General features: G+C 36.7%; 1 long non-coding RNA gene across 1 annotated transcript; it reads right to left on the reverse strand.

The window, feature by feature from the left end:
- LOC135156404 (uncharacterized) lies at nucleotides 1–6,032 on the reverse strand. Its single transcript, XR_010295531.1, has 3 exons — nucleotides 5,851–6,032; nucleotides 3,660–3,845; nucleotides 1–2,581 (listed from the first exon to the last, which is right to left on the reverse strand). It is a non-coding gene; the product is annotated as an uncharacterized LOC135156404 (long non-coding RNA).

Raw genomic sequence — 6,032 nt, forward strand, 5'->3', positions numbered from 1 at the left:
ATCGTGGCAAATATTCTATTAATAAATAAAAGTTGCACAACATGATATTACCAGCAAAAAAAAGGAAAACAAAAAGTTGAAAACTCTAAATAGATTGAAAAAAAAAACACTTTTCTATCATTCTATGAAAATGCAGTATTAGGGTCAAAGGAATGAAATTACAATGTTTGTTATACCAATACATACAATTGTACATGTATAAATACACATTAATACATAACAGAGGCATAATGATTTCCAAGAATAAAGCTTTTTCGTTGAAATTGTAATTAAATATACCTTCAACTTTAGACAACTATGTAATGTATGTAAAAAAAAATACCTGAGTTGGAATAATTTCAGGATTTATGGAAGCTCGCATTTGGGTGAAAGAATCATACATGTACATTACTTCTTATGAAAAGTTTGGGTTGTATTACACTATCACTTAGGGGTAAAAGAGAGTAGTTGCAGCAAACAATTAATTCTTCGGAAAGTCTTTTAATTAAGGTTAATTGTCAAAATATTGTACATAATCTAGATCTGGGCCCCGTCTTACAAAGAGTTACCATTGATCCGATCAATCATAACTCTAAGGAAACCCATCAGTGTCATAATTTTTTTCTACGAAAAATTTGCACAATGTCCTATGTATGCAAAGAGAAGCGCAGCAAATTTTTGAGAAAACAATGAATGCATGAACACACATCATAGCTAGAAAATATTTTGAACAAACATGCTTGATAGATGTTAACGTTGCTGGCCGTCCATAGTTGCGATTGATCGGATCAATCATAACTCTTTGTTAGACGGGGCCCTGGTAAATTAATGTAAACTTGTATCTTTGTAAAATCATGAATTTTGAACTTAAAATAAATAATTCTGATGATCACTAACACAGAAAAGCATATGTGGGACAGGACAGTGTATTATGATTGATTCGAAAAATACTTGACATTTGATAGAATTACATGCTTATTTTGCTCATTTCTCAGCAATTACACATTTTCTTCCCGAGCTATTTGGCACACATCTTTTATATATACATACACTTTGCTGGTAATTCTGTTGGATTCTGTTCGAACTCTTTTAAGATAGTTACTACTAGAGGTGGGCTATTAACTTAAGGCAACTATGTAATGTAGGAAAAAATATACTGTATGTAAAAAAAAATGCCTGAGTTGCAAAGTTTTCAGGATTTATGGAAGCTGGCATTTGGGTGAAAGAATCATACATAAATAAGTCTGATGAAAATAGTTTGTGGAACTGTTGTATTACACTATCACTTAGAAGGAAAAGACAGTAGTTGCAGCAAACAATTATTTCTTGAGAAAATCTATAAAATCAAAGTTAATGGTCAATATATTGTACATAATCTACATCTGGTACATTAATGTAAACTTGTATCTTTGTAAAATCATGAATTTTTTAAACTTAAAATCGATAATTCTGATGATCGCTATGAACACAGAAAAGCATATGTGGGACAGTGTATTATAATCGATTCGAAAAAAAACTGACATTTGATAGAATTACATGCTTATTTTGCTCATTTCTCAGCAATTACGCATTTTCATTTTCTTCCCTACATGTTGCTACGTTGGCTTTTTATGTGAGCTGAGAGATTTCATACCAGATTTCCTATGCTTGATAAAGTTCTTATGATAGTCTGTGTATCTGCATAGCATGTGTTCAGTTTTTTTAACCCACTGGAAATTGTGCATCATATCTTTATGTATGGAAGTCATTTTGCGTCTGCGGTCTCCATGGTTTTTTCAGGATCTATGTGTTGACTAGACCAGTCCCATATTGATATTTTCGTGCTGTGTCACTTTGGAAGGCCGTCTCTAATTGGTTGACTGGTGAGTTGGCAGATGCACAGCCCATCCCATTTTTCAATTATATCATTACGTAATCTCTAACAACATGTCTAAGATATCCACCAGATCAAGAGGCCGCTTGCACTCGGCTAACGCATGTACACTATCCTCTGCTTCATCATTAACTGGATCTAAACAAAGCCCAGCATACCTAGATCATATTGATACAGTCGTTCAAAGAGCGGTGGCCGTGGCAATGGAACGCGAGAGACAAAAACTCAATGATGACATAGATAAGCGCGAAAATAAATTGCGTGAAATTCTTGATGAAAAGCTCACTATTCCATACGTTCTTGAAATATCTATCGATACTAAATTGAAGCAACTCCGTGATTTTAAAAAATCTGTTTCTGATAACATGACTAACACCATAATGCTTTGTCAAATAGGCTTGACCACATCGAGCAGTACTCCTGTCGCAATAATATCCGTATCCGTATGAGATTGTTCGAAATGAAGCAAAGCAGATTGGTATCGATCTTACTCCATGCGACATTGATCGATCCCATCCCCTTCGCCGACCAGCAGTCATGATGTTCAACTCCAAGGATCATACCCCGGTGTGGCCCTGTAATGCCAACTTAGCAGCTCCACCAATCAATGTGAAATTCACTTCATACAGGCCGAAACGAACGATGATGAAAAATAGAGCAGGCAGGCAAGGCAGTTCAGGTGGGATGAAAATTTATTGGTAGGACACCTTCCATTTCAAATTACAGCATCTGCATAAATAACAGAAGAAGAGAAACATAAAAACCTTTTCTACATAAACTATTTATTAATCTTCATTAAAAACTAGATGGTTTCAATATTAATTTCCAATTTATTTTAAATGATTAAAAAACGATGTGGGGTTTGTTACATATTTTATACTTCAAATATTAACATGTAAAGTCAAGTCGGGGGGGGGGGGCATGATGCCCTCAAGACCTTTGACCATCTCTGTATAAGGAAGGGAATTTTAGAATCAATTTATTTAACACATAAAACATTATTTTTTTATAATTACGATTTTAATTCAAGCCTTTTTATGTGTTTTAAATGGTTATGGGGTAACCAGGACTGTCAGGACTGAGAATTCGAACTTCGAGGCTGAAATACAGCCATTCCCTATGCCTGATTTGGCTTAAATTCAGGTCAAGGATCAATTAAATATATATTTTGCAAAAAAATCAGACAAATTTTGAGGTGGGATTAGTTTTCTGGCATCGCGAGATCGACCAATGCAAAATTTTATTAGCGCCAATTTACCATCTAAACTTTTCATTGAAATTAGAACGTCCAAACCGATCCACTATGTCAGCCTGGAATCTAGTACCAGTACTAGCACAATCAATCAGCTATGCATGTGCACCAATTCTGTATTTCTTGCATACGTATGTCACTCGAGTTAAAGTTCATGTCATTGCGTTATATAGCGTGGGAATTGGAAGAAAGTGATCCTTCAAAATTTTTACCTTCCTATGATTAACATTCTTTAAGCCTTTGTATGCATTTAGAGTACAAAAGCTTACAAATTGGACAAATTAAATGTTTGCCCCAAAATTGTGGGAAAGGTGGATTTTCTAGGGAAATCCATCTTAGTGTACAAAGTTCTACAGGCAACAGAGACTTGTCTAGGCTCCGTGAATGAAAATACAATGAAAAAATGATAAAAATATCAGAGTCCTCGAAGTACAGTCAGGACCATTGACAGATTATAAGGTGCCCCAAGTTTGCGCGTGATTCTGATAATAGAGATTCCCAATGATCCCAAACAGAAAAAATAAGCTTTACATCTGAAATAGCCTTCTTACTTACCTACTGCCCGATGCCTCCTAGCATGTAGGGCAGCAACGAAGGATCTCCACTCCTGGCATCTGGCGATTCTGGGCCTTCTTCTGGAAAACTCCCCCAGGCCAGGTCATATTCACCGACTTCCATCTCCTCCTCAACTCCTCATGTGTGACACCGAGACAGGTGGTTTTGTGTCTCCCTCTCTTTCTCCTGAAATGTCAAACAGATCTATTAATTAAAAATCTTACTCAAAATGGTGCTTTTGGTAGAAAAATAATGAATATAGGGCATTTCATGTGACGGCCTTAACCCTTATTAAACTGGGTGGGGGTCAATTTGACCGCCCCCCCTCAACAAATTTTATCACTACGCTGTCGCGCAAAAATTTTTGATCGCGCCGCTCACTGACTTTTTACTTTCAAGTCTCGCGCAAATTTTGAGACCAAATTTGTGATGCCCGGGTACACGGTTACGACATTATGTAAGTGCATGTCAGACCCAAAATTGCTCATAAACATGATTTCATGTACAAATCCAATGCAAATTGTGTATTTAGCCAAAATTCATAAATTTATCATTATTTCTACTTTTACTGATTAAACTTAATTAATTTTGCCTTGTTTATTAGAATTAAGTCTGGAACGATTTCCATCGAAAATACAATAAAAAACAAAAAGTAAAAAAACATAGAAATACATAAGAAATAAAAAAAACAATAAAATACATAAGAAATCGGTCTTGGTACCAGAACTTTTTTTCATTCACAATTGTTAGGAATGCTATAAAGAATATTTTCACCCAAAAAATAGCATTCTAGGAGCTTTATTTAGTGAATCAGGGCAAAAAGTATCAGGGACTCAGTTTTAAGGGGAGTGAGAGTGATCACTCGCTACCGCTCTCCCTAATCCATTTTTGGTAGAGCAATTTATCACTCGCCTCAGCAATTGCTTAACAAGAGTGTCAGTCAATGATCAAACTGTTCCAGTCGTCTTTGAAAACTTCATTCGCTGTCAAGGTTTCGTAAATAACGCACAATTATATTGTAAGCAATTAAACACACTTGCCAGAATGACATTAACAAGTTCAATAAGATAAATATCGCATAGATCAGATCTACATGTATATCTGATTGTTTGTCTCGTTTGGTTGTGGGTTGTAACTTTATTTAGTGTACGTTCCTCTATCCATTTTTAAATCGGACAAGAGAGCTCCCCTTGTATGTCAAAGAAGAACGTTGTAGTGCTCCCCTAATGCTCCCTTTAAAAGTTTTAGGAGAGCTTTTTATTGCTCCCCTCATAATGATAAAACTGAGTCCCTGAAGTATGATTTCATGAATTAGCATAATTCATATAAAATAAAAATATATGAATTCAGTGAAATTTACCAATGCAACTACGTAGATTACGTCATTCTCTACCATCATGCAAATTTACGTTGTGATCGCGCAATCCGCGGCTAAAATCTTATAAGGGGGAGGCAATAATGCCCCCCCCCCCCCGGAATGACAAGAATCAAAATACCCCGGGAGATTTAGGGTTATCGAGGATCTGAACTTTGTGAAATCTTGAAATCTAAGCTGAAAAATGTTCACACTGAAGATCACCAACACATTAAAAGCACGTGGGACAGTGTATTATTATTATTGCTCTGATTCTGAATGTCGGCCCGACGCTTGAACCCGAATCCTGTGCTTTTTTTGCTGTCATTGATTTCTCAGCAATTACACAATTTCTTCCAGAATCCTTTGGCACATATATCATTTATATAGGGCCTAGTCTTTATAGACAGATACTTTGGTGGTAATTTCATTGGATTCTGTACGAACTCATTTTGATATCGTTACAACTGGCATTTAGTGTTTACCTAGACAGGAATAACCGTCGTTTCTGGGGATTTATTCAACAATTTCTGACATTTTACTGTAATCCCCATTTGTGAGTGGAGCCAACGTAGTTCAGCGGAACAACCAAAATACAGAGACTGAAGCTTTTGGTCTAGCATTTACCTTAAAGTGTGCAGACTTGGGCCCTGAGCCCACCAGCGCAGCCTGTCCTATACAGTATGCCGGCGCTCGGAGCAGCCACCCCGGCCGGCCGGCGAGTGTCAGTGCACGAAATCTAATTCTAAAGCCAAAGGCAAGCTAGCTACGCCTACGGTACGTAGCTGCAAGCCGCGCTCCGAAAAGAAAATCTTAGCAAATGGTTATCTAACTTACTGTTTGGTCTACTGCGAATATGCCTTCGAAGTCATTGTCCAAATCTGACCCGTGTTCTTAAAGTAGTAGAACTATTATTAACGGCCATCTTCGTCGCACTTAATTCTCGATCCAAAATTAGGCTGCAACATTTAACGGCGAAAAACAGGCGCATACCGTACGTTTTTCAAATGATTGCGACT

The sequence above is a fragment of the Lytechinus pictus genome, chromosome 13, assembly GCF_037042905.1.
Source record: "Lytechinus pictus isolate F3 Inbred chromosome 13, Lp3.0, whole genome shotgun sequence".
NCBI classification, from domain to species: domain Eukaryota; kingdom Metazoa; phylum Echinodermata; class Echinoidea; order Temnopleuroida; family Toxopneustidae; genus Lytechinus; species Lytechinus pictus.